At 51.8% G+C, this 27,364-nt stretch overlaps 16 non-coding genes and 1 pseudogene across 16 annotated transcripts; all 17 read right to left on the bottom strand.

Annotated features, from left to right (window-relative positions):
- Nucleotides 1-806: 806 nt before the first annotated feature.
- Nucleotides 807-925, bottom strand: LOC140469375 (5S ribosomal RNA). The gene has a single exon (XR_011956082.1). It is a non-coding gene; the product is annotated as a 5S ribosomal RNA (ribosomal RNA).
- Nucleotides 926-2,460: 1,535 nt separating this feature from the next.
- On the bottom strand, nt 2,461-2,579 carry LOC140475847 (5S ribosomal RNA). Its single transcript, XR_011960332.1, has one exon. It is a non-coding gene; the product is annotated as a 5S ribosomal RNA (ribosomal RNA).
- A 1,534-nt stretch (nt 2,580-4,113) lies between these two features.
- On the bottom strand, nt 4,114-4,232 carry LOC140469382 (5S ribosomal RNA). The gene has a single exon (XR_011956084.1). It is a non-coding gene; the product is annotated as a 5S ribosomal RNA (ribosomal RNA).
- A 1,535-nt stretch (nt 4,233-5,767) lies between these two features.
- LOC140469524 (5S ribosomal RNA) lies at nt 5,768-5,886 on the bottom strand. The gene has a single exon (XR_011956134.1). It is a non-coding gene; the product is annotated as a 5S ribosomal RNA (ribosomal RNA).
- A 1,531-nt stretch (nt 5,887-7,417) lies between these two features.
- On the bottom strand, nt 7,418-7,536 carry LOC140467421 (5S ribosomal RNA). The gene has a single exon (XR_011955451.1). It is a non-coding gene; the product is annotated as a 5S ribosomal RNA (ribosomal RNA).
- A 1,534-nt stretch (nt 7,537-9,070) lies between these two features.
- Nucleotides 9,071-9,189, bottom strand: LOC140469528 (5S ribosomal RNA). The gene has a single exon (XR_011956137.1). It is a non-coding gene; the product is annotated as a 5S ribosomal RNA (ribosomal RNA).
- A 1,531-nt stretch (nt 9,190-10,720) lies between these two features.
- LOC140467426 (5S ribosomal RNA) lies at nt 10,721-10,839 on the bottom strand. The gene has a single exon (XR_011955454.1). It is a non-coding gene; the product is annotated as a 5S ribosomal RNA (ribosomal RNA).
- A 1,534-nt stretch (nt 10,840-12,373) lies between these two features.
- On the bottom strand, nt 12,374-12,492 carry LOC140475708 (5S ribosomal RNA). The gene has a single exon (XR_011960200.1). It is a non-coding gene; the product is annotated as a 5S ribosomal RNA (ribosomal RNA).
- Nucleotides 12,493-14,027: 1,535 nt separating this feature from the next.
- Nucleotides 14,028-14,146, bottom strand: LOC140468447 (5S ribosomal RNA). The gene has a single exon (XR_011955651.1). It is a non-coding gene; the product is annotated as a 5S ribosomal RNA (ribosomal RNA).
- A 1,534-nt stretch (nt 14,147-15,680) lies between these two features.
- Nucleotides 15,681-15,799, bottom strand: LOC140468926 (5S ribosomal RNA). Its single transcript, XR_011955886.1, has one exon. It is a non-coding gene; the product is annotated as a 5S ribosomal RNA (ribosomal RNA).
- A 1,527-nt stretch (nt 15,800-17,326) lies between these two features.
- LOC140470039 (5S ribosomal RNA) lies at nt 17,327-17,445 on the bottom strand. The gene has a single exon (XR_011956319.1). It is a non-coding gene; the product is annotated as a 5S ribosomal RNA (ribosomal RNA).
- Nucleotides 17,446-18,976: 1,531 nt separating this feature from the next.
- LOC140475719 (5S ribosomal RNA) lies at nt 18,977-19,095 on the bottom strand. Its single transcript, XR_011960211.1, has one exon. It is a non-coding gene; the product is annotated as a 5S ribosomal RNA (ribosomal RNA).
- Nucleotides 19,096-20,630: 1,535 nt separating this feature from the next.
- On the bottom strand, nt 20,631-20,749 carry LOC140468454 (5S ribosomal RNA). The gene has a single exon (XR_011955653.1). It is a non-coding gene; the product is annotated as a 5S ribosomal RNA (ribosomal RNA).
- Nucleotides 20,750-22,280: 1,531 nt separating this feature from the next.
- LOC140469479 (5S ribosomal RNA) lies at nt 22,281-22,399 on the bottom strand. The gene has a single exon (XR_011956123.1). It is a non-coding gene; the product is annotated as a 5S ribosomal RNA (ribosomal RNA).
- Nucleotides 22,400-23,933: 1,534 nt separating this feature from the next.
- LOC140471283 (5S ribosomal RNA) lies at nt 23,934-24,052 on the bottom strand. Its single transcript, XR_011956954.1, has one exon. It is a non-coding gene; the product is annotated as a 5S ribosomal RNA (ribosomal RNA).
- A 1,531-nt stretch (nt 24,053-25,583) lies between these two features.
- LOC140471485 (5S ribosomal RNA) lies at nt 25,584-25,702 on the bottom strand (annotated as a pseudogene).
- A 1,531-nt stretch (nt 25,703-27,233) lies between these two features.
- On the bottom strand, nt 27,234-27,352 carry LOC140468597 (5S ribosomal RNA). Its single transcript, XR_011955722.1, has one exon. It is a non-coding gene; the product is annotated as a 5S ribosomal RNA (ribosomal RNA).
- Nucleotides 27,353-27,364: the final 12 nt, after the last annotated feature.

A 27,364-nucleotide genomic window follows, 5' to 3' on the forward strand; every position in this document is an offset into this window, starting at 1 on the left:
GAGGTTCTTCTGCAGGTGTACAGGGCCCTGGTGAGACCACACCTGGAGTACTGTGTGCAGTTCTGGTCTCCAAATTTGAGGAGAGACATTCTGGCTATTGAGGGAGTGCAGCGTAGGTTGACGAGATCAATTCCTGGAATGGCGGGATTACCTTACACTGAAAGACTGGAGCGACTGGGCTTGTGTACCCTTGAGTTTAGAAGACTGAGAGGGGATCTGGTTGAGACATATAAGATTATCAAAGGATTGGACACTCTGGCGGCAGGAAACGTGAGTGCCGAAACAGAGGACACAGCTTAAAAATACGGGGTAGACCGTTTAGGACAGAGATGAGGAGAAACGTCTTCACCCAGAGAGTGGTGGCTGTGTGGAATGCTCTGCCCCAGAGGGCAGTGGAGGCCCAGTCTCTGGATTCATTGAAGAAAGAGTTGGACAGAGCTCTCAAGGATAGTGGAATCAAGGCTTATGGAGATAAGGCAGGAACAGGATACTGATTAAGGATGATCAGCCATGATCATATTGAATGGTGGTGCAGGCTCCAAGGGCAGAATGGCCAACTCCTGCACCTATTGTCTATTGTCCTCCTTTCCTGACTGCCAGCCGCAGACAGCGTGCAGCCCCAATCCCTTTCTTTCCGTCTTTCTTGCTGATTTTGGCAGCGCTCCGCTCTCCTCCCCTCCCTGTCTCCTGCCTGCAGGAGACTGATGCCAGGCACAGCGGCAGCAAAAATAACCTGTCGCTGCATTGCGTGCGTGGCCCAACACGAGTGCAGAGGGGTGACTTGAGCAGCCCCTGCTGGCGGAAAAAACCTACTGCACCTGGTATTCCCAGGCGGTCTCCCATCCAAGTACTAACCAGGCCTGAGTTTGCTTAGCTTCCGAGATCAGACGAGATCGGGCGTTTTCAGACTAGTATGGCCGTAGGCGCTGGCCCCTGCCTTTTCTCCCCACTTCAAGGCGTGCTGGCCAGCCACATTTTCTTTGCTGCTCTTTCTCTTGATCCCCTTTGTTTTTTTTTTCTCTCTTTTCTCTTTGCTCTTCCTCCTCCGTGCGTGCTTCCCTCCCTCCCTCCCCCCCTCCAGCTAGCCCTTGCCCACCAGGCTCCTGTCGTCTCCCACATCCCCACACAGGCCAACTGCAAGACCTCCCCCTGCTTCATAGGGCTGCAGCCTGCATTCTCTCATCCTTCCACACTCCTCCACGCCTCCATTTCGGAATGGCAGGCAGTGACCAGTGGGGTACCGCAGGGATCAGTACTGGGACCGCAGCTTTTTACAATATATGTTCATGATATAGAAGATGCTATTAGCAATAACATTAGCAAATTTGCTGATGATACTGAGCTGGGTGGCAGGGTGAAATGTGATGAGGATGTTAGGAGATTACCGGGTGACCTGGACAAGTTAGGTGAGTGGTCAGATGCATGGCAGATGCACTTTAATGTGGATAAATGGATGCTTATCCACTTTGGTGGCAAGAACAGGAAGGCAGATTACTACCTAAATGGAATCAATTTCGGTCAAGGGACAGTACCGGGAGATCTGGGGGTTCTTGTACACCACTCAATGAAGGTCAGCATGCAGGTACAGCAGGTAGTGAAGAAGGCTAATAGCATGCTGGCCTTCATAACAAGAGGGATCGAGTACAGAAGCAAAGAGGTTCTTCTGCAGGTGTACAGGGCCCTGGTGAGACCACACCTGGAGTACTGTGTGCAGTTCTGGTCTCCAAATTTGAGGAGAGACATTCTGGCTATTGAGGGAGTGCAGCGTAGGTTGACGAGGTCAATTCCTGGAATGGCGGGATTACCTTACACTGAAAGACTGGAGCGACTGGGCTTGTGTACCCTTGAGTTTAGAAGACTGAGAGGGGATCTGGTTGAGACATATAAGATTATCAAAGGATTGGACACTCTGGCGGCAGGAAACGTGAGTGCCGAAACAGAGGACACAGCTTAAAAATACGGGGTAGACCGTTTAGGACAGAGATGAGGAGAAACGTCTTCACCCAGAGAGTGGTGGCTGTGTGGAATGCTCTGCCCCAGAGGGCAGTGGAGGCCCAGTCTCTGGATTCATTGAAGAAAGAGTTGGACAGAGCTCTCAAGGATAGTGGAATCAAGGCTTATGGAGATAAGGCAGGAACAGGATACTGATTAAGGATGATCAGCCATGATCATATTGAATGGTGGTGCAGGCTCCAAGGGCAGAATGGCCAACTCCTGCACCTATTGTCTATTGTCCTCCTTTCCTGACTGCTAGCCGCAGACAGCGTGCAGCCCCAATCCCTTTCTTTCCGTCTTTCTTGCTGATTTTGGCAGCGCTCCGCTCTGCTCCCCTCCCTGTCTCCTGCCTGCAGGAGACTGATGCCAGGCACAGCGGCAGCAAAAATAACCTGTCGCTGCATTGCGTGCGTGGCCCAACACGAGTGCAGAGGGGTGACTTGAGCAGCCCCTGCTGGCGGAAAAAGCCTACTGCACCTGGTATTCCCAGGCGGTCTCCCATCCAAGTACTAACCAGGCCTGAGTCTGCTTGGCTTCCGAGATCAGACGAGATCGGGCGTTTTCAGACTAGTATGGCCGTAGGCGCTGGCCCCTGCCTTTTCTCCCCACTTCAAGGCGTGCTGGCCAGCCACATTTTCTTTGCTGCTCTTTCTCTTGATCCCCTTTGTTTTTTTTTCTCTCTTTTCTCTTTGCTCTTCCTCCTCCGTGCGTGCTTCCCTCCCTCCCTCCCCCCCTCCAGCTAGCCCTTGCCCACCAGGCTCCTGTCGTCTCCCACATCCCCACACAGGCCAACTGCAAGACCTCCCCCTGCTTCATAGGGCTGCAGCCTGCATTCTCTCATCCTTCCACACTCCTCCACGCCTCCATTTCGGAATGGCAGGCAGTGACCAGTGGGGTACCGCAGGGATCAGTACTGGGACCGCAGCTTTTTACAATATATGTTCATGATATAGAAGATGCTATTAGCAATAACATTAGCAAATTTGCTGATGATACTGAGCTGGGTGGCAGGGTGAAATGTGATGAGGATTTTAGGAGATTACCGGGTGACCTGGACAAGTTAGGTGAGTGGTCAGATGCATGGCAGATGCACTTTAATGTGGATAAATGGATGCTTATCCACTTTGGTGGCAAGAACAGGAAGGCAGATTACTACCTAAATGGAATCAATTTCGGTCAAGGGACAGTACCGAGAGATCTGGTGGTTCTTGTACACCACTCAATGAAGGTAAGCATGCAGGTACAGCAGGTAGTGAAGAAGGCTAATAGCATGCTGGCCTTCATAACAAGAGGGATCGAGTACAGAAGCAAAGAGGTTCTTCTGCAGGTGTACAGGGCCCTGGTGAGACCACACCTGGAGTACTGTGTGCAGTTCTGGTCTCCAAATTTGAGGAGAGACATTCTGGCTATTGAGGGAGTGCAGCGTAGGTTGACGAGATCAATTCCTGGAATGGCGGGATTACCTTACACTGAAAGACTGGAGCGACTGGGCTTGTGTACCCTTGAGTTTAGAAGACTGAGAGGGGATCTGGTTGAGACATATAAGATTATCAAAGGATTGGACACTCTGGCGGCAGGAAACGTGAGTGCCGAAACAGAGGACACAGCTTAAAAATACGGGGTAGACCGTTTAGGACAGAGATGAGGAGAAACGTCTTCACCCAGAGAGTGGTGGCTGTGTGGAATGCTCTGCCCCAGAGGGCAGTGGAGGCCCAGTCTCTGGATTCATTGAAGAAAGAGTTGGACAGAGCTCTCAAGGATAGTGGAATCAAGGCTTATGGAGATAAGGCAGGAACAGGATACTGATTAAGGATGATCAGCCATGATCATATTGAATGGTGGTGCAGGCTCCAAGGGCAGAATGGCCAACTCCTGCACCTATTGTCTATTGTCCTCCTTTCCTGACTGCCAGCCGCAGACAGCGTGCAGCCCCAATCCCTTTCTTTCCGTCTTTCTTGCTGATTTTGGCAGCGCTCCGCTCTCCTCCCCTCCCTGTCTCCTGCCTGCAGGAGACTGATGCCAGGCACAGCGGCAGCAAAAATAACCTGTCGCTGCATTGCGTGCGTGGCCCAACACGAGTGCAGAGGGGTGACTTGAGCAGCCCCTGCTGGCGGAAAAAACCTACTGCACCTGGTATTCCCAGGCGGTCTCCCATCCAAGTACTAACCAGGCCTGAGTTTGCTTAGCTTCCGAGATCAGACGAGATCGGGCGTTTTCAGACTAGTATGGCCGTAGGCGCTGGCCCCTGCCTTTTCTCCCCACTTCAAGGCGTGCTGGCCAGCCACATTTTCTTTGCTGCTCTTTCTCTTGATCCCCTTTGTTTTTTTTTTCTCTCTTTTCTCTTTGCTCTTCCTCCTCCGTGCGTGCTTCCCTCCCTCCCTCCCCCCCTCCAGCTAGCCCTTGCCCACCAGGCTCCTGTCGTCTCCCACATCCCCACACAGGCCAACTGCAAGACCTCCCCCTGCTTCATAGGGCTGCAGCCTGCATTCTCTCATCCTTCCACACTCCTCCACGCCTCCATTTCGGAATGGCAGGCAGTGACCAGTGGGGTACCGCAGGGATCAGTACTGGGACCGCAGCTTTTTACAATATATGTTCATGATATAGAAGATGCTATTAGCAATAACATTAGCAAATTTGCTGATGATACTGAGCTGGGTGGCAGGGTGAAATGTGATGAGGATGTTAGGAGATTACCGGGTGACCTGGACAAGTTAGGTGAGTGGTCAGATGCATGGCAGATGCACTTTAATGTGGATAAATGGATGCTTATCCACTTTGGTGGCAAGAACAGGAAGGCAGATTACTACCTAAATGGAATCAATTTCGGTCAAGGGACAGTACCGGGAGATCTGGGGGTTCTTGTACACCACTCAATGAAGGTCAGCATGCAGGTACAGCAGGTAGTGAAGAAGGCTAATAGCATGCTGGCCTTCATAACAAGAGGGATCGAGTACAGAAGCAAAGAGGTTCTTCTGCAGGTGTACAGGGCCCTGGTGAGACCACACCTGGAGTACTGTGTGCAGTTCTGGTCTCCAAATTTGAGGAGAGACATTCTGGCTATTGAGGGAGTGCAGCGTAGGTTGACGAGGTCAATTCCTGGAATGGCGGGATTACCTTACACTGAAAGACTGGAGCGACTGGGCTTGTGTACCCTTGAGTTTAGAAGACTGAGAGGGGATCTGGTTGAGACATATAAGATTATCAAAGGATTGGACACTCTGGCGGCAGGAAACGTGAGTGCCGAAACAGAGGACACAGCTTAAAAATACGGGGTAGACCGTTTAGGACAGAGATGAGGAGAAACGTCTTCACCCAGAGAGTGGTGGCTGTGTGGAATGCTCTGCCCCAGAGGGCAGTGGAGGCCCAGTCTCTGGATTCATTGAAGAAAGAGTTGGACAGAGCTCTCAAGGATAGTGGAATCAAGGCTTATGGAGATAAGGCAGGAACAGGATACTGATTAAGGATGATCAGCCATGATCATATTGAATGGTGGTGCAGGCTCCAAGGGCAGAATGGCCAACTCCTGCACCTATTGTCTATTGTCCTCCTTTCCTGACTGCCAGCCGCAGACAGCGTGCAGCCCCAATCCCTTTCTTTCCGTCTTTCTTGCTGATTTTGGCAGCGCTCCGCTCTCCTCCCCTCCCTGTCTCCTGCCTGCAGGAGACTGATGCCAGGCACAGCGGCAGCAAAAATAACCTGTCGCTGCATTGCGTGCGTGGCCCAACACGAGTGCAGAGGGGTGACTTGAGCAGCCCCTGCTGGCGGAAAAAGCCTACTGCACCTGGTATTCCCAGGCGGTCTCCCATCCAAGTACTAAACAGGCCTGAGTCGGCTTAGCTTCCGAGATCAGACGAGATCGGGCGTTTTCAGACTAGTATGGCCGTAGGCGCTGGCCCCTGCCTTTTCTCCCCACTTCAAGGCGTGCTGGCCAGCCACATTTTCTTTGCTGCTCTTTCTCTTGATCCCCTTTGTTTTTTTTTTCTCTCTTTTCTCTTTGCTCTTCCTCCTCCGTGCGTGCTTCCCTCCCTCCCTCCCTCCAGCTAGCCCTTGCCCACCAGGCTCCTGTCGTCTCCCACATCCCCACACAGGCCAACTGCAAGACCTCCCCCTGCTTCATAGGGCTGCAGCCTGCATTCTCTCATCCTTCCACACTCCTCCACGCCTCCATTTCGGAATGGCAGGCAGTGACCAGTGGGGTACCGCAGGGATCAGTACTGGGACCGCAGCTTTTTACAATATATGTTCATGATATAGAAGATGCTATTAGCAATAACATTAGCAAATTTGCTGATGATACTGAGCTGGGTGGCAGGGTGAAATGTGATGAGGATGTTAGGAGATTACCGGGTGACCTGGACAAGTTAGGTGAGTGGTCAGATGCATGGCAGATGCACTTTAATGTGGATAAATGGATGCTTATCCACTTTGGTGGCAAGAACAGGAAGGCAGATTACTACCTAAATGGAATCAATTTCGGTCAAGGGACAGTACCGGGAGATCTGGGGGTTCTTGTACACCACTCAATGAAGGTCAGCATGCAGGTACAGCAGGTAGTGAAGAAGGCTAATAGCATGCTGGCCTTCATAACAAGAGGGATCGAGTACAGAAGCAAAGAGGTTCTTCTGCAGGTGTACAGGGCCCTGGTGAGACCACACCTGGAGTACTGTGTGCAGTTCTGGTCTCCAAATTTGAGGAGAGACATTCTGGCTATTGAGGGAGTGCAGCGTAGGTTGACGAGGTCAATTCCTGGAATGGCGGGATTACCTTACACTGAAAGACTGGAGCGACTGGGCTTGTGTACCCTTGAGTTTAGAAGACTGAGAGGGGATCTGGTTGAGACATATAAGATTATCAAAGGATTGGACACTCTGGCGGCAGGAAACGTGAGTGCCGAAACAGAGGACACAGCTTAAAAATACGGGGTAGACCGTTTAGGACAGAGATGAGGAGAAACGTCTTCACCCAGAGAGTGGTGGCTGTGTGGAATGCTCTGCCCCAGAGGGCAGTGGAGGCCCAGTCTCTGGATTCATTGAAGAAAGAGTTGGACAGAGCTCTCAAGGATAGTGGAATCAAGGCTTATGGAGATAAGGCAGGAACAGGATACTGATTAAGGATGATCAGCCATGATCATATTGAATGGTGGTGCAGGCTCCAAGGGCAGAATGGCCAACTCCTGCACCTATTGTCTATTGTCCTCCTTTCCTGACTGCTAGCCGCAGACAGCGTGCAGCCCCAATCCCTTTCTTTCCGTCTTTCTTGCTGATTTTGGCAGCGCTCCGCTCTGCTCCCCTCCCTGTCTCCTGCCTGCAGGAGACTGATGCCAGGCACAGCGGCAGCAAAAATAACCTGTCGCTGCATTGCGTGCGTGGCCCAACACGAGTGCAGAGGGGTGACTTGAGCAGCCCCTGCTGGCGGAAAAAGCCTACTGCACCTGGTATTCCCAGGCGGTCTCCCATCCAAGTACTAACCAGGCCTGAGTCAGCTTAGCTTCCGAGATCAGACGAGATCGGGCGTTTTCAGACTAGTATGGCCGTAGGCGCTGGCCCCTGCCTTTTCTCCCCACTTCAAGGCGTGCTGGCCAGCCACATTTTCTTTGCTGCTCTTTCTCTTGATCCCCTTTGTTTTTTTTTCTCTCTTTTCTCTTTGCTCTTCCTCCTCCGTGCGTGCTTCCCTCCCTCCCTCCCCCCCTCCAGCTAGCCCTTGCCCACCAGGCTCCTGTCGTCTCCCACATCCCCACACAGGCCAACTGCAAGACCTCCCCCTGCTTCATAGGGCTGCAGCCTGCATTCTCTCATCCTTCCACACTCCTCCACGCCTCCATTTCGGAATGGCAGGCAGTGACCAGTGGGGTACCGCAGGGATCAGTACTGGGACCGCAGCTTTTTACAATATATGTTCATGATATAGAAGATGCTATTAGCAATAACATTAGCAAATTTGCTGATGATACTGAGCTGGGTGGCAGGGTGAAATGTGATGAGGATTTTAGGAGATTACCGGGTGACCTGGACAAGTTAGGTGAGTGGTCAGATGCATGGCAGATGCACTTTAATGTGGATAAATGGATGCTTATCCACTTTGGTGGCAAGAACAGGAAGGCAGATTACTACCTAAATGGAATCAATTTCGGTCAAGGGACAGTACCGGGAGATCTGGGGGTTCTTGTACACCACTCAATGAAGGTCAGCATGCAGGTACAGCAGGTAGTGAAGAAGGCTAATAGCATGCTGGCCTTCATAACAAGAGGGATCGAGTACAGAAGCAAAGAGGTTCTTCTGCAGGTGTACAGGGCCCTGGTGAGACCACACCTGGAGTACTGTGTGCAGTTCTGGTCTCCAAATTTGAGGAGAGACATTCTGGCTATTGAGGGAGTGCAGCGTAGGTTGACGAGGTCAATTCCTGGAATGGCGGGATTACCTTACACTGAAAGACTGGAGCGACTGGGCTTGTGTACCCTTGAGTTTAGAAGACTGAGAGGGGATCTGGTTGAGACATATAAGATTATCAAAGGATTGGACACTCTGGCGGCAGGAAACGTGAGTGCCGAAACAGAGGACACAGCTTAAAAATACGGGGTAGACCGTTTAGGACAGAGATGAGGAGAAACATCTTCACCCAGAGAGTGGTGGCTGTGTGGAATGCTCTGCCCCAGAGGGCAGTGGAGGCCCAGTCTCTGGATTCATTGAAGAAAGAGTTGGACAGAGCTCTCAAGGATAGTGGAATCAAGGCTTATGGAGATAAGGCAGGAACAGGATACTGATTAAGGATGATCAGCCATGATCATATTGAATGGTGGTGCAGGCTCCAAGGGCAGAATGGCCAACTCCTGCACCTATTGTCTATTGTCCTCCTTTCCTGACTGCCAGCCGCAGACAGCGTGCAGCCCCAATCCCTTTCTTTCCGTCTTTCTTGCTGATTTTGGCAGCGCTCCGCTCTCCTCCCCTCCCTGTCTCCTGCCTGCAGGAGACTGATGCCAGGCACAGCGGCAGCAAAAATAACCTGTCGCTGCATTGCGTGCGTGGCCCAACACGAGTGCAGAGGGGTGACTTGAGCAGCCCCTGCTGGCGGAAAAAGCCTACTGCACCTGGTATTCCCAGGCGGTCTCCCATCCAAGTACTAAACAGGCCTGAGTCGGCTTAGCTTCCGAGATCAGACGAGATCGGGCGTTTTCAGACTAGTATGGCCGTAGGCGCTGGCCCCTGCCTTTTCTCCCCACTTCAAGGCGTGCTGGCCAGCCACATTTTCTTTGCTGCTCTTTCTCTTGATCCCCTTTGTTTTTTTTTTCTCTCTTTTCTCTTTGCTCTTCCTCCTCCGTGCGTGCTTCCCTCCCTCCCTCCCTCCAGCTAGCCCTTGCCCACCAGGCTCCTGTCGTCTCCCACATCCCCACACAGGCCAACTGCAAGACCTCCCCCTGCTTCATAGGGCTGCAGCCTGCATTCTCTCATCCTTCCACACTCCTCCACGCCTCCATTTCGGAATGGCAGGCAGTGACCAGTGGGGTACCGCAGGGATCAGTACTGGGACCGCAGCTTTTTACAATATATGTTCATGATATAGAAGATGCTATTAGCAATAACATTAGCAAATTTGCTGATGATACTGAGCTGGGTGGCAGGGTGAAATGTGATGAGGATGTTAGGAGATTACCGGGTGACCTGGACAAGTTAGGTGAGTGGTCAGATGCATGGCAGATGCACTTTAATGTGGATAAATGGATGCTTATCCACTTTGGTGGCAAGAACAGGAAGGCAGATTACTACCTAAATGGAATCAATTTCGGTCAAGGGACAGTACCGGGAGATCTGGGGGTTCTTGTACACCACTCAATGAAGGTCAGCATGCAGGTACAGCAGGTAGTGAAGAAGGCTAATAGCATGCTGGCCTTCATAACAAGAGGGATCGAGTACAGAAGCAAAGAGGTTCTTCTGCAGGTGTACAGGGCCCTGGTGAGACCACACCTGGAGTACTGTGTGCAGTTCTGGTCTCCAAATTTGAGGAGAGACATTCTGGCTATTGAGGGAGTGCAGCGTAGGTTGACGAGGTCAATTCCTGGAATGGCGGGATTACCTTACACTGAAAGACTGGAGCGACTGGGCTTGTGTACCCTTGAGTTTAGAAGACTGAGAGGGGATCTGGTTGAGACATATAAGATTATCAAAGGATTGGACACTCTGGCGGCAGGAAACGTGAGTGCCGAAACAGAGGACACAGCTTAAAAATACGGGGTAGACCGTTTAGGACAGAGATGAGGAGAAACGTCTTCACCCAGAGAGTGGTGGCTGTGTGGAATGCTCTGCCCCAGAGGGCAGTGGAGGCCCAGTCTCTGGATTCATTGAAGAAAGAGTTGGACAGAGCTCTCAAGGATAGTGGAATCAAGGCTTATGGAGATAAGGCAGGAACAGGATACTGATTAAGGATGATCAGCCATGATCATATTGAATGGTGGTGCAGGCTCCAAGGGCAGAATGGCCAACTCCTGCACCTATTGTCTATTGTCCTCCTTTCCTGACTGCTAGCCGCAGACAGCGTGCAGCCCCAATCCCTTTCTTTCCGTCTTTCTTGCTGATTTTGGCAGCGCTCCGCTCTGCTCCCCTCCCTGTCTCCTGCCTGCAGGAGACTGATGCCAGGCACAGCGGCAGCAAAAATAACCTGTCGCTGCATTGCGTGCGTGGCCCAACACGAGTGCAGAGGGGTGACTTGAGCAGCCCCTGCTGGCGGAAAAAGCCTACTGCACCTGGTATTCCCAGGCGGTCTCCCATCCAAGTACTAACCAGGCCTGAGTCAGCTTAGCTTCCGAGATCAGACGAGATCGGGCGTTTTCAGACTAGTATGGCCGTAGGCGCTGGCCCCTGCCTTTTCTCCCCACTTCAAGGCGTGCTGGCCAGCCACATTTTCTTTGCTGCTCTTTCTCTTGATCCCCTTTGTTTTTTTTTCTCTCTTTTCTCTTTGCTCTTCCTCCTCCGTGCGTGCTTCCCTCCCTCCCTCCCCCCCTCCAGCTAGCCCTTGCCCACCAGGCTCCTGTCGTCTCCCACATCCCCACACAGGCCAACTGCAAGACCTCCCCCTGCTTCATAGGGCTGCAGCCTGCATTCTCTCATCCTTCCACACTCCTCCACGCCTCCATTTCGGAATGGCAGGCAGTGACCAGTGGGGTACCGCAGGGATCAGTACTGGGACCGCAGCTTTTTACAATATATGTTCATGATATAGAAGATGCTATTAGCAATAACATTAGCAAATTTGCTGATGATACTGAGCTGGGTGGCAGGGTGAAATGTGATGAGGATTTTAGGAGATTACCGGGTGACCTGGACAAGTTAGGTGAGTGGTCAGATGCATGGCAGATGCACTTTAATGTGGATAAATGGATGCTTATCCACTTTGGTGGCAAGAACAGGAAGGCAGATTACTACCTAAATGGAATCAATTTCGGTCAAGGGACAGTACCGGGAGATCTGGGGGTTCTTGTACACCACTCAATGAAGGTCAGCATGCAGGTACAGCAGGTAGTGAAGAAGGCTAATAGCATGCTGGCCTTCATAACAAGAGGGATCGAGTACAGAAGCAAAGAGGTTCTTCTGCAGGTGTACAGGGCCCTGGTGAGACCACACCTGGAGTACTGTGTGCAGTTCTGGTCTCCAAATTTGAGGAGAGACATTCTGGCTATTGAGGGAGTGCAGCGTAGGTTGACGAGGTCAATTCCTGGAATGGCGGGATTACCTTACACTGAAAGACTGGAGCGACTGGGCTTGTGTACCCTTGAGTTTAGAAGACTGAGAGGGGATCTGGTTGAGACATATAAGATTATCAAAGGATTGGACACTCTGGCGGCAGGAAACGTGAGTGCCGAAACAGAGGACACAGCTTAAAAATACGGGGTAGACCGTTTAGGACAGAGATGAGGAGAAACGTCTTCACCCAGAGAGTGGTGGCTGTGTGGAATGCTCTGCCCCAGAGGGCAGTGGAGGCCCAGTCTCTGGATTCATTGAAGAAAGAGTTGGACAGAGCTCTCAAGGATAGTGGAATCAAGGCTTATGGAGATAAGGCAGGAACAGGATACTGATTAAGGATGATCAGCCATGATCATATTGAATGGTGGTGCAGGCTCCAAGGGCAGAATGGCCAACTCCTGCACCTATTGTCTATTGTCCTCCTTTCCTGACTGCCAGCCGCAGACAGCGTGCAGCCCCAATCCCTTTCTTTCCGTCTTTCTTGCTGATTTTGGCAGCGCTCCGCTCTCCTCCCCTCCCTGTCTCCTGCCTGCAGGAGACTGATGCCAGGCACAGCGGCAGCAAAAATAACCTGTCGCTGCATTGCGTGCGTGGCCCAACACGAGTGCAGAGGGGTGACTTGAGCAGCCCCTGCTGGCGGAAAAAGCCTACTGCACCTGGTATTCCCAGGCGGTCTCCCATCCAAGTACTAACCAGGCCTGAGTCTGCTTAACTTCCGAGATCAGACGAGATCGGGCGTTTTCAGACTAGTATGGCCGTAGGCGCTGGCCCCTGCCTTTTCTCCCCACTTCAAGGCGTGCTGGCCAGCCACATTTTCTTTGCTGCTCTTTCTCTTGATCCCCTTTGTTTTTTTTTTCTCTCTTTTCTCTTTGCTCTTCCTCCTCCGTGCGTGCTTCCCTCCCTCCCTCCCTCCCTCCAGCTAGCCCTTGCCCACCAGGCTCCTGTCGTCTCCCACATCCCCACACAGGCCAACTGCAAGACCTCCCCCTGCTTCATAGGGCTGCAGCCTGCATTCTCTCATCCTTCCACACTCCTCCACGCCTCCATTTCGGAATGGCAGGTAGTGACCAGTGGGGTACCGCAGGGATCAGTACTGGGACCGCAGCTTTTTACAATATATGTTCATGATATAGAAGATGCTATTAGCAATAACATTAGCAAATTTGCTGATGATACTGAGCTGGGTGGCAGGGTGAAATGTGATGAGGATGTTAGGAGATTACCGGGTGACCTGGACAAGTTAGGTGAGTGGTCAGATGCATGGCAGATGCACTTTAATGTGGATAAATGGATGCTTATCCACTTTGGTGGCAAGAACAGGAAGGCAGATTACTACCTAAATGGAATCAATTTCGGTCAAGGGACAGTACCGAGAGATCTGGGGGTTCTTGTACACCACTCAATGAAGGTAAGCATGCAGGTACAGCAGGTAGTGAAGAAGGCTAATAGCATGCTGGCCTTCATAACAAGAGGGATCGAGTACAGAAGCAAAGAGGTTCTTCTGCAGGTGTACAGGGCCCTGGTGAGACCACACCTGGAGTACTGTGTGCAGTTCTGGTCTCCAAATTTGAGGAGAGACATTCTGGCTATTGAGGGAGTGCAGCGTAGGTTGACGAGGTCAATTCCTGGAATGGCGGGATTACCTTACACTGAAAGACTGGAGCGACTGGGCTTGTGTACCCTTGAGTTTAGAAGACTGAGAGGGGATCTGGTTGAGACATATAAGATTATCAAAGGATTGGACACTCTGGCGGCAGGAAACGTGAGTGCCGAAACAGAGGACACAGCTTAAAAATACGGGGTAGACCGTTTAGGACAGAGATGAGGAGAAACGTCTTCACCCAGAGAGTGGTGGCTGTGTGGAATGCTCTGCCCCAGAGGGCAGTGGAGGCCCAGTCTCTGGATTCATTGAAGAAAGAGTTGGACAGAGCTCTCAAGGATAGTGGAATCAAGGCTTATGGAGATAAGGCAGGAACAGGATACTGATTAAGGATGATCAGCCATGATCATATTGAATGGTGGTGCAGGCTCCAAGGGCAGAATGGCCAACTCCTGCACCTATTGTCTATTGTCCTCCTTTCCTGACTGCCAGCCGCAGACAGCGTGCAGCCCCAATCCCTTTCTTTCCGTCTTTCTTGCTGATTTTGGCAGCGCTCCGCTCTCCTCCCCTCCCTGTCTCCTGCCTGCAGGAGACTGATGCCAGGCACAGCGGCAGCAAAAATAACCTGTCGCTGCATTGCGTGCGTGGCCCAACACGAGTGCAGAGGGGTGACTTGAGCAGCCCCTGCTGGCGGAAAAAGCCTACTGCACCTGGTATTCCCAGGCGGTCTCCCATCCAAGTACTAACCAGGCCTGAGTTTGCTTAGCTTCCGAGATCAGACGAGATCGGGCGTTTTCAGACTAGTATGGCCGTAGGCGCTGGCCCCTGCCTTTTCTCCCCACTTCAAGGCGTGCTGGCCAGCCACATTTTCTTTGCTGCTCTTTCTCTTGACCCCTTTGTTTTTTTTTTCTCTCTTTTCTCTTTGCTCTTCCTCCTCCGTGCGTGCTTCCCTCCCTCCCTCCCTCCCTCCAGCTAGCCCTTGCCCACCAGGCTCCTGTCGTCTCCCACATCCCCACACAGGCCAACTGCAAGACCTCCCCCTGCTTCATAGGGCTGCAGCCTGCATTCTCTCATCCTTCCACACTCCTCCACGCCTCCATTTCGGAATGGCAGGCAGTGACCAGTGGGGTACCGCAGGGATCAGTACTGGGACCGCAGCTTTTTACAATATATGTTCATGATATAGAAGATGCTATTAGCAATAACATTAGCAAATTTGCTGATGATACTGAGCTGGGTGGCAGGGTGAAATGTGATGAGGATTTTAGGAGATTACCGGGTGACCTGGACAAGTTAGGTGAGTGGTCAGATGCATGGCAGATGCACTTTAATGTGGATAAATGGATGCTTATCCACTTTGGTGGCAAGAACAGGAAGGCAGATTACTACCTAAATGGAATCAATTTCGGTCAAGGGACAGTACCGGGAGATCTGGGGGTTCTTGTACACCACTCAATGAAGGTCAGCATGCAGGTACAGCAGGTAGTGAAGAAGGCTAATAGCATGCTGGCCTTCATAACAAGAGGGATCGAGTACAGAAGCAAAGAGGTTCTTCTGCAGGTGTACAGGGCCCTGGTGAGACCACACCTGGAGTACTGTGTGCAGTTCTGGTCTCCAAATTTGAGGAGAGACATTCTGGCTATTGAGGGAGTGCAGCGTAGGTTGACGAGGTCAATTCCTGGAATGGCGGGATTACCTTACACTGAAAGACTGGAGCGACTGGGCTTGTGTACCCTTGAGTTTAGAAGACTGAGAGGGGATCTGGTTGAGACATATAAGATTATCAAAGGATTGGACACTCTGGCGGCAGGAAACGTGAGTGCCGAAACAGAGGACACAGCTTAAAAATACGGGGTAGACCGTTTAGGACAGAGATGAGGAGAAACGTCTTCACCCAGAGAGTGGTGGCTGTGTGGAATGCTCTGCCCCAGAGGGCAGTGGAGGCCCAGTCTCTGGATTCATTGAAGAAAGAGTTGGACAGAGCTCTCAAGGATAGTGGAATCAAGGCTTATGGAGATAAGGCAGGAACAGGATACTGATTAAGGATGATCAGCCATGATCATATTGAATGGTGGTGCAGGCTCCAAGGGCAGAATGGCCAACTCCTGCACCTATTGTCTATTGTCCTCCTTTCCTGACTGCCAGCCGCAGACAGCGTGCAGCCCCAATCCCTTTCTTTCCGTCTTTCTTGCTGATTTTGGCAGCGCTCCGCTCTCCTCCCCTCCCTGTCTCCTGCCTGCAGGAGACTGATGCCAGGCACAGCGGCAGCAAAAATAACCTGTCGCTGCATTGCGTGCGTGGCCCAACACGAGTGCAGAGGGGTGACTTGAGCAGCCCCTGCTGGCGGAAAAAGCCTACTGCACCTGGTATTCCCAGGCGGTCTCCCATCCAAGTACTAACCAGGCCTGAGTCTGCTTAACTTCCGAGATCAGACGAGATCGGGCGTTTTCAGACTAGTATGGCAGTAGGCGCTGGCCCCTGCCTTTTCTCCCCACTTCAAGGCGTGCTGGCCAGCCACATTTTCTTTGCTGCTCTTTCTCTTGATCCCCTTTGTTTTTTTTTTCTCTCTTTTCTCTTTGCTCTTCCTCCTCCGTGCGTGCTTCCCTCCCTCCCTCCAGCTAGCCCTTGCCCACCAGGCTCCTGTCGTCTCCCACATCCCCACACAGGCCAACTGCAAGACCTCCCCCTGCTTCATAGGGCTGCAGCCTGCATTCTCTCATCCTTCCACACTCCTCCACGCCTCCATTTCGGAATGGCAGGTAGTGACCAGTGGGGTACCGCAGGGATCAGTACTGGGACCGCAGCTTTTTACAATATATGTTCATGATATAGAAGATGCTATTAGCAATAACATTAGCAAATTTGCTGATGATACTGAGCTGGGTGGCAGGGTGAAATGTGATGAGGATGTTAGGAGATTACCGGGTGACCTGGACAAGTTAGGTGAGTGGTCAGATGCATGGCAGATGCACTTTAATGTGGATAAATGGATGCTTATCCACTTTGGTGGCAAGAACAGGAAGGCAGATTACTACCTAAATGGAATCAATTTCGGTCAAGGGACAGTACCGAGAGATCTGGGGGTTCTTGTACACCACTCAATGAAGGTAAGCATGCAGGTACAGCAGGTAGTGAAGAAGGCTAATAGCATGCTGGCCTTCATAACAAGAGGGATCGAGTACAGAAGCAAAGAGGTTCTTCTGCAGGTGTACAGGGCCCTGGTGAGACCACACCTGGAGTACTGTGTGCAGTTCTGGTCTCCAAATTTGAGGAGAGACATTCTGGCTATTGAGGGAGTGCAGCGTAGGTTGACGAGATCAATTCCTGGAATGGCGGGATTACCTTACACTGAAAGACTGGAGCGACTGGGCTTGTGTACCCTTGAGTTTAGAAGACTGAGAGGGGATCTGGTTGAGACATATAAGATTATCAAAGGATTGGACACTCTGGCGGCAGGAAACGTGAGTGCCGAAACAGAGGACACAGCTTAAAAATACGGGGTAGACCGTTTAGGACAGAGATGAGGAGAAACGTCTTCACCCAGAGAGTGGTGGCTGTGTGGAATGCTCTGCCCCAGAGGGCAGTGGAGGCCCAGTCTCTGGATTCATTGAAGAAAGAGTTGGACAGAGCTCTCAAGGATAGTGGAATCAAGGCTTATGGAGATAAGGCAGGAACAGGATACTGATTAAGGATGATCAGCCATGATCATATTGAATGGTGGTGCAGGCTCCAAGGGCAGAATGGCCAACTCCTGCACCTATTGTCTATTGTCCTCCTTTCCTGACTGCCAGCCGCAGACAGCGTGCAGCCCCAATCCCTTTCTTTCCGTCTTTCTTGCTGATTTTGGCAGCGCTCCGCTCTCCTCCCCTCCCTGTCTCCTGCCTGCAGGAGACTGATGCCAGGCACAGCGGCAGCAAAAATAACCTGTCGCTGCATTGCGTGCGTGGCCCAACACGAGTGCAGAGGGGTGACTTCAGCAGCCCCTGCTGGCGGAAAAAGCCTACTGCACCTGGTATTCCCAGGCGGTCTCCCATCCAAGTACTAACCAGGCCTGAGTTTGCTTAGCTTCCGAGATCAGACGAGATCGGGCGTTTTCAGACTAGTATGGCCGTGGGCGCTAGCCCCTGCCTTTTCTCCCCACTTCAAGGCGTGCTGGCCAGCCACATTTTCTTTGCTGCTCTTTCTCTTGATCCCCTTTGTTTTTTTTTTCTCTCTTTTCTCTTTGCTCTTCCTCCTCCGTGCGTGCTTCCCTCCCTCCCTCCCTCCAGCTAGCCCTTGCCCACCAGGCTCCTGTCGTCTCCCACATCCCCACACAGGCCAACTGCAAGACCTCCCCCTGCTTCATAGGGCTGCAGCCTGCATTCTCTCATCCTTCCACACTCCTCCACGCCTCCATTTCGGAATGGCAGGCAGTGACCAGTGGGGTACCGCAGGGATCAGTACTGGGACCGCAGCTTTTTACAATATATGTTCATGATATAGAAGATGCTATTAGCAATAACATTAGCAAATTTGCTGATGATACTGAGCTGGGTGGCAGGGTGAAATGTGATGAGGATGTTAGGAGATTACCGGGTGACCTGGACAAGTTAGGTGAGTGGTCAGATGCATGGCAGATGCACTTTAATGTGGATAAATGGATGCTTATCCACTTTGGTGGCAAGAACAGGAAGGCAGATTACTACCTAAATGGAATCAATTTCGGTCAAGGGACAGTACCGGGAGATCTGGGGGTTCTTGTACACCACTCAATGAAGGTCAGCATGCAGGTACAGCAGGTAGTGAAGAAGGCTAATAGCATGCTGGCCTTCATAACAAGAGGGATCGAGTACAGAAGCAAAGAGGTTCTTCTGCAGGTGTACAGGGCCCTGGTGAGACCACACCTGGAGTACTGTGTGCAGTTCTGGTCTCCAAATTTGAGGAGAGACATTCTGGCTATTGAGGGAGTGCAGCGTAGGTTGACGAGGTCAATTCCTGGAATGGCGGGATTACCTTACACTGAAAGACTGGAGCGACTGGGCTTGTGTACCCTTGAGTTTAGAAGACTGAGAGGGGATCTGGTTGAGACATATAAGATTATCAAAGGATTGGACACTCTGGCGGCAGGAAACGTGAGTGCCGAAACAGAGGACACAGCTTAAAAATACGGGGTAGACCGTTTAGGACAGAGATGAGGAGAAACGTCTTCACCCAGAGAGTGGTGGCTGTGTGGAATGCTCTGCCCCAGAGGGCAGTGGAGGCCCAGTCTCTGGATTCATTGAAGAAAGAGTTGGACAGAGCTCTCAAGGATAGTGGAATCAAGGCTTATGGAGATAAGGCAGGAACAGGATACTGATTAAGGATGATCAGCCATGATCATATTGAATGGTGGTGCAGGCTCCAAGGGCAGAATGGCCAACTCCTGCACCTATTGTCTATTGTCCTCCTTTCCTGACTGCCAGCCGCAGACAGCGTGCAGCCCCAATCCCTTTCTTTCCGTCTTTCTTGCTGATTTTGGCAGCGCTCCGCTCTCCTCCCCTCCCTGTCTCCTGCCTGCAGGAGACTGATGCCAGGCACAGCGGCAGCAAAAATAACCTGTCGCTGCATTGCGTGCGTGGCCCAACACGAGTGCAGAGGGGTGACTTGAGCAGCCCCTGCTGGCGGAAAAAGCCTACTGCACCTGGTATTCCCAGGCGGTCTCCCATCCAAGTACTAACCAGGCCTGAGTCTGCTTAACTTCCGAGATCAGACGAGATCGGGCGTTTTCAGACTAGTATGGCCGTAGGCGCTGGCCCTTGCCTTTTCTCCCCACTTCAAGGCGTGCTGGCCAGCCACATTTTCTTTGCTGCTCTTTCTCTTGATCCCCTTTGTTTTTTTTTTCTCTCTTTTCTCTTTGCTCTTCCTCCTCCGTGCGTGCTTCCGTCCCTCCCTCCCTCCCTCCAGCTAGCCCTTGCCCACCAGGCTCCTGTCGTCTCCCACATCCCCACACAGGCCAACTGCAAGACCTCCCCCTGCTTCATAGGGCTGCAGCCTGCATTCTCTCATCCTTCCACACTCCTCCACGCCTCCATTTCGGAATGGCAGGCAGTGACCAGTGGGGTACCGCAGGGATCAGTACTGGGACCACAGCTTTTTACAATATATGTTCATGATATAGAAGATGCTATTAGCAATAACATTAGCAAATTTGCTGATGATACTGAGCTGGGTGGCAGGGTGAAATGTGATGAGGATGTTAGGAGATTACCGGGTGTCCTGGACAAGTTAGGTGAGTGGTCAGATGCATGGCAGATGCACTTTAATGTGGATAAATGGATGCTTATCCACTTTGGTGGCAAGAACAGGAAGGCAGATTACTACCTAAATGGAATCAATTTCGGTCAAGGGACAGTACCGAGAGATCTGGGGGTTCTTGTACACCACTCAATGATGGTAAGCATGCAGGTACAGCAGGTAGTGAAGAAGGCTAATAGCATGCTGGCCTTCATAACAAGAGGGATCGAGTACAGAAGCAAAGAGGTTCTTCTGCAGGTGTACAGGGCCCTGGTGAGACCACACCTGGAGTACTGTGTGCAGTTCTGGTCTCCAAATTTGAGGAGAGACATTCTGGCTATTGAGGGAGTGCAGCGTAAGTTGACGAGATCAATTCCTGGAATGGCGGGATTACCTTACACTGAAAGACTGGAGCGACTGGGCTTGTGTACCCTTGAGTTTAGAAGACTGAGAGGGGATCTGGTTGAGACATATAAGATTATCAAAGGATTGGACACTCTGGCGGCAGGAAACGTGAGTGCCGAAACAGAGGACACAGCTTAAAAATACGGGGTAGACCGTTTAGGACAGAGATGAGGAGAAACGTCTTCACCCAGAGAGTGGTGGCTGTGTGGAATGCTCTGCCCCAGAGGGCAGTGGAGGCCCAGTCTCTGGATTCATTGAAGAAAGAGTTGGACAGAGCTCTCAAGGATAGTGGAATCAAGGCTTATGGAGATAAGGCAGGAACAGGATACTGATTAAGGATGATCAGCCATGATCATATTGAATGGTGGTGCAGGCTCCAAGGGCAGAATGGCCAACTCCTGCACCTATTGTCTATTGTCCTCCTTTCCTGACTGCCAGCCGCAGACAGCGTGCAGCCCCAATCCCTTTCTTTCCGTCTTTCTTGCTGATTTTGGCAGCGCTCCGCTCTCCTCCCCTCCCTGTCTCCTGCCTGCAGGAGACTGATGCCAGGCACAGCGGCAGCAAAAATAACCTGTCGCTGCATTGCGTGCGTGGCCCAACACGAGTGCAGAGGGGTGACTTGAGCAGCCCCTGCTGGCGGAAAAAGCCTACTGCACCTGGTATTCCCAGGCGGTCTCCCATCCAAGTACTAACCAGGCCTGAGTTTGCTTAGCTTCCGAGATCAGACGAGATCGGGCGTTTTCAGACTAGTATGGCCGTAGGCGCTGGCCCCTCCCTTTTCTCCCCACTTCAAGGCGTGCTGGCCAGCCACATTTTCTTTGCTGCTCTTTCTCTTGATCCCCTTTGTTTTTTTTTTCTCTCTTTTCTCTTTGCTCTTCCTCCTCCGTGCGTGCTTCCCTCCCTCCCTCCCTCCAGCTAGCCCTTGCCCACCAGGCTCCTGTCGTCTCCCACATCCCCACACAGGCCAACTGCAAGACCTCCCCCTGCTTCATAGGGCTGCAGCCTGCATTCTCTCATCCTTCCACACTCCTCCACGCCTCCATTTCGGAATGGCAGGCAGTGACCAGTGGGGTACCGCAGGGATCAGTACTGGGACCGCAGCTTTTTACAATATATGTTCATGATATAGAAGATGCTATTAGCAATAACATTAGCAAATTTACTGATGATACTGAGCTGGGTGGCAGGGTGAAATGTGATGAGGATGTTAGGAGATTACCGGGTGACCTGGACAAGTTAGGTGAGTGGTCAGATGCATGGCAGATGCACTTTAATGTGGATAAATGGATGCTTATCCACTTTGGTGGCAAGAACAGGAAGGCAGATTACTACCTAAATGGAATCAATTTCGGTCAAGGGACAGTGCCGAGAGATCTGGGGGTTCTTGTACACCACTCAATGAAGGTCAGCATGCAGGTACAGCAGGTAGTGAAGAAGGCTAATAGCATGCTGGCCTTCATAACAAGAGGGATCGAGTACAGAAGCAAAGAGGTTCTTCTGCAGGTGTACAGGGCCCTGGTGAGACCACACCTGGAGTACTGTGTGGAGATCTGGTCTCCAAATTTGAGGAGAGACATTCTGGCTATTGAGGGAGTGCAGCGTAGGTTGACGAGGTCAATTCCTGGAATGGCGGGATTACCTTACACTGAAAGACTGGAGCGACTGGGCTTGTGTACCCTTGAGTTTAGAAGACTGAGAGGGGATCTGGTTGAGACATATAGGATTATCAAAGGATTGGACACTCTGGCGGCAGGAAACGTGAGTGCCGAAACAGAGGACACAGCTTAAAAATACGGGGTAGACCGTTTAGGACAGAGATGAGGAGAAACGTCTTCACCCAGAGAGTGGTGGCTGTGTGGAATGCTCTGCCCCAGAGGGCAGTGGAGGCCCAGTCTCTGGATTCATTGAAGAAAGAATTGGACAGAGCTCTCAAGGATAGTGGAATCAAGGCTTATGGAGATAAGGCAGGAACAGGATACTGATTAAGGATGATCAGCCATGATCATATTGAATGGTGGTGCAGGCTCCAAAGGCAGAATGGCCAACTCCTGCACCTATTGTCTATTGTCCTCCTTTCCTGACTGCCAGCCGCAGACAGCGTGCAGCCCCAATCCCTTTCTTTCCGTCTTTCTTGCTGATTTTGGCAGCGCTCCGCTCTGCTCCCCTCCCTGTCTCCTGCCTGCAGGAGACTGATGCCAGGCACAGCGGCAGCAAAAATAACCTGTCGCTGCATTGCGTGCGTGGCCCAACACGAGTGCAGAGGGGTGACTTGAGCAGCCCCTGCTGGCGGAAAAAGCCTACTGCACCTGGTATTCCCAGGCGGTCTCCCATCCAAGTACGAACCAGGCCTGAGTCTGCTTAGCTTCCGAGATCAGACGAGATCGGGCGTTTTCAGACTAGTATGGCCGTAGGTGCTGGCCCCTGCCTTTTCTCCCCACTTCAAGGCGTGCTGGCCAGCCACATTTTCTTTGCTGCTCTTTCTCTTGATCCCCTTTGTTTTTTTTTCTCTCTTTTCTCTTTGCTCTTCCTCCTCCGTGCGTGCTTCCCTCCCTCCCTCCCCCCCTCCAGCTAGCCCTTGCCCACCAGGCTCCTGTCGTCTCCCACATCCCCACACAGGCCAACTGCAAGACCTCCCCCTGCTTCATAGGGCTGCAGCCTGCATTCTCTCATCCTTCCACACTCCTCCACGCCTCCATTTCGGAATGGCAGGCAGTGACCAGTGGGGTACCGCAGGGATCAGTACTGGGACCGCAGCTTTTTACAATATATGTTCATGATATAGAAGATGCTATTAGCAATAACATTAGCAAATTTGCTGATGATACTGAGCTGGGTGGCAGGGTGAAATGTGATGAGGATTTTAGGAGATTACCGGGTGACCTGGACAAGTTAGGTGAGTGGTCAGATGCATGGCAGATGCACTTTAATGTGGATAAATGGATGCTTATCCACTTTGGTGGCAAGAACAGGAAGGCAGATTACTACCTAAATGGAATCAATTTCGGTCAAGGGACAGTACCGGGAGATCTGGGGGTTCTTGTACACCACTCAATGAAGGTCAGCATGCAGGTACAGCAGGTAGTGAAGAAGGCTAATAGCATGCTGGCCTTCATAACAAGAGGGATCGAGTACAGAAGCAAAGAGGTTCTTCTGCAGGTATACAGGGCCCTGGTGAGACCACACCTGGAGTACTGTGTGCAGTTCTGGTCTCCAAATTTGAGGAGAGACATTCTGGCTATTGAGGGAGTGCAGCGTAGGTTGACGAGGTCAATTCCTGGAATGGCGGGATTACCTTACACTGAAAGACTGGAGCGACTGGGCTTGTGTACCCTTGAGTTTAGAAGACTGAGAGCGGATCTGGTTGAGACATATAAGATTATCAAAGGATTGGACACTCTGGCGGCAGGAAACGTGAGTGCCGAAACAGAGGACACAGCTTAAAAATACGGGGTAGACCGTTTAGGACAGAGATGAGGAGAAACGTCTTCACCCAGAGAGTGGTGGCTGTGTGGAATGCTCTGCCCCAGAGGGCAGTGGAGGCCCAGTCTCTGGATTCATTGAAGAAAGAGTTGGACAGAGCTCTCAAGGATAGTGGAATCAAGGCTTATGGAGATAAGGCAGGAACAGGATACTGATTAAGGATGATCAGCCATGATCATATTGAATGGTGGTGCAGGCTCCAAAGGCAGAATGGCCAACTCCTGCACCTATTGTCTATTGTCCTCCTTTCCTGACTGCCAGCCGCAGACAGCGTGCAGCCCCAATCCCTTTCTTTCCGTCTTTCTTGCTGATTTTGGCAGCGCTCCGCTCTGCTCCCCTCCCTGTCTCCTGCCTGCAGGAGACTGATGCCAGGCACAGCGGCAGCAAAAATAACCTGTCGCTGCATTGCGTGCGTGGCCCAACACGAGTGCAGAGGGGTGACTTGAGCAGCCCCTGCTGGCGGAAAAAGCCTACTGCACCTGGTATTCCCAGGCTGTCGCCCATCCAAGTACTAACCAGGCCTGAGTCTGCTTAGCTTCCGAGATCAGACGAGATCGAGCATTTTCAGACTAGTATGGCCGTAGGTGCTGGCCCCTGCCTTTTCTCCCCACTTCAAGGCGTGCTGGCCAGCCACATTTTCTTTGCTGCTCTTTCTCTTGATCCCCTTTGTTTTTTTTTTCTCTCTTTTCTCTTTGCTCTTCCTCCTCCGTGCGTGCTTCCCTCCCTCCCTCCCTCCAGCTAGCCCTTGCCCACCAGGCTCCTGTCGTCTCCCACATCCCCACACAGGCCAACTGCAAGACCTCCCCCTGCTTCATAGGGCTGCAGCCTGCATTCTCTCATCCTTCCACACTCCTCCACGCCTCCATTTCGGAATGGCAGGCAGTGACCAGTGGGGTACCGCAGGGATCAGTACTGGGACCGCAGCTTTTTACAATATATGTTCATGATATAGAAGATGCTATTAGCAATAACATTAGCAAATTTACTGATGATACTGAGCTGGGTGGCAGGGTGAAATGTGATGAGGATGTTAGGAGATTACCGGGTGACCTGGACAAGTTAGGTGAGTGGTCAGATGCATGGCAGATGCACTTTAATGTGGATAAATGGATGCTTATCCACTTTGGTGGCAAGAACAGGAAGGCAGATTACTACCTAAATGGAATCAATTTCGGTCAAGGGACAGTACCGAGAGATCTGGGGGTTCTTGTACACCACTCAATGAAGGTCAGCATGCAGGTACAGCAGGTAGTGAAGAAGGCTAATAGCATGCTGGCCTTCATAACAAGAGGGATCGAGTACAGAAGCAAAGAGGTTCTTCTGCAGGTGTACAGGGCCCTGGTGAGACCACACCTGGAGTACTGTGTGCAGTTCTGGTCTCCAAATTTGAGGAGAGACATTCTGGCTATTGAGGGAGTGCAGCGTAGGTTGACGAGGTCAATTCCTGGAATGGCGGGATTACCTTACACTGAAAGACTGGAGCGACTGGGCTTGTGTACCCTTGAGTTTAGAAGACTGAGAGGGGATCTGGTTGAGACATATAAGATTATCAAAGGATTGGACACTCTGGCGGCAGGAAACGTGAGTGCCGAAACAGAGGACACAGCTTAAAAATACGGGGTAGACCGTTTAGGACAGAGATGAGGAGAAACGTCTTCACCCAGAGAGTGGTGGCTGTGTGGAATGCTCTGCCCCAGAGGGCAGTGGAGGCCCAGTCTCTGGATTCATTGAAGAAAGAGTTGGACAGAGCTCTCAAGGATAGTGGAATCAAGGCTTATGGAGATAAGGCAGGAACAGGATACTGATTAAGGATGATCAGCCATGATCATATTGAATGGTGGTGCAGGCTCCAAGGGCAGAATGGCCAACTCCTGCACCTATTGTCTATTGTCCTCCTTTCCTGACTGCCAGCCGCAGACAGCGTGCAGCCCCAATCCCTTTCTTTCCGTCTTTCTTGCTGATTTTGGCAGCGCTCCGCTCTGCTCCCCTCCCTGTCTCCTGCCTGCAGGAGACTGATGCCAGGCACAGCGGCAGCAAAAATAACCTGTCGCTGCATTGCGTGCGTGGCCCAACACGAGTGCAGAGGGGTGACTTGAGCAGCCCCTGCTGGCGGAAAAAGCCTACTGCACCTGGTATTCCCAGGCTGTCGCCCATCCAAGTACTAACCAGGCCTGAGTCTGCTTAGCTTCCGAGATCAGACGAGATCGAGCATTTTCAGACTAGTATGGCCATAGGTGCTGGCCCCTGCCTTTTCTCCCCACTTCAAGGCGTGCTGGCCAGCCACATTTTCTTTGCTGCTCTTTCTCTTGATCCCCTTTGTTTTTTTTTTCTCTCTTTTCTCTTTGCTCTTCCTCCTCCGTGCGTGCTTCCCTCCCTCCCTCCCTCCAGCTAGCCCTTGCCCACCAGGCTCCTGTCGTCTCCCACATCCCCACACAGGCCAACTGCAAGACCTCCCCCTGCTTCATAGGGCTGCAGCCTGCATTCTCTCATCCTTCCACACTCCTCCACGCCTCCATTTCGGAATGGCAGGCAGTGACCAGTGGGGTACCGCAGGGATCAGTACTGGGACCGCAGCTTTTTACAATATATGTTCATGATATAGAAGATGCTATTAGCAATAACATTAGCAAATTTGCTGATGATACTGAGCTGGGTGGCAGGGTGAAATGTGATGAGGATTTTAGGAGATTACCGGGTGACCTGGACAAGTTAGGTGAGTGGTCAGATGCATGGCAGATGCACTTTAATGTGGATAAATGGATGCTTATCCACTTTGGTGGCAAGAACAGGAAGGCAGATTACTACCTAAATGGAATCAATTTCGGTCAAGGGACAGTACCGGGAGATCTGGGGGTTCTTGTACACCACTCAATGAAGGTCAGCATGCAGGTACAGCAGGTAGTGAAGAAGGCTAATAGCATGCTGGCCTTCATAACAAGAGGGATCGAGTACAGAAGCAAAGAGGTTCTTCTGCAGGTGTACAGGGCCCTGGTGAGACCACACCTGGAGTACTGTGTGCAGTTCTGGTCTCCAAATTTGAGGAGAGACATTCTGGCTATTGAGGGAGTGCAGCGTAGGTTGACGAGGTCAATTCCTGGAATGGCGGGATTACCTTACACTGAAAGACTGGAGCGACTGGGCTTGTGTACCCTTGAGTTTAGAAGACTGAGAGGGGATCTGGTTGAGACATATAAGATTATCAAAGGATTGGACACTCTGGCGGCAGGAAACGTGAGTGCCGAAACAGAGGACACAGCTTAAAAATACGGGGTAGACCGTTTAGGACAGAGATGAGGAGAAACGTCTTCACCCAGAGAGTGGTGGCTGTGTGGAATGCTCTGCCCCAGAGGGCAGTGGAGGCCCAGTCTCTGGATTCATTGAAGAAAGAGTTGGACAGAGCTCTCAAGGATAGTGGAATCAAGGCTTATGGAGATAAGGCATGAACAGGATACTGATTAAGGATGATCAGCCATGATCATATTGAATGGTGGTGCAGGCTCCAAGGGCAGAATGGCCAACTCCTGCACCTATTGTCTATTGTCCTCCTTTCCTGACTGCCAGCCGCAGACAGCGTGCAGCCCCAATCCCTTTCTTTCCGTCTTTCTTGCTGATTTTGGCAGCGCTCCGCTCTCCTCCCCTCCCTGTCTCCTGCCTGCAGGAGACTGATGCCAGGCACAGCGGCAGCAAAAATAACCTGTCGCTGCATTGCGTGCGTGGCCCAACACGAGTGCAGAGGGGTGACTTGAGCAGCCCCTGCTGGCGGAAAAAGCCTACTGCACCTGGTATTCCCAGGCGGTCTCCCATCCCAGTACTAACCAGGCCGGAGTCTGCTTAGCTTCCGAGATCAGACGAGATCGGGCGTTTTCAGACTAGTATGGCCGTAGGCGCTGGCCCCGGC

Source organism: Chiloscyllium punctatum, chromosome 3, assembly GCF_047496795.1.
Source record: "Chiloscyllium punctatum isolate Juve2018m chromosome 3, sChiPun1.3, whole genome shotgun sequence".
Classification (NCBI taxonomy): domain Eukaryota; kingdom Metazoa; phylum Chordata; class Chondrichthyes; order Orectolobiformes; family Hemiscylliidae; genus Chiloscyllium; species Chiloscyllium punctatum.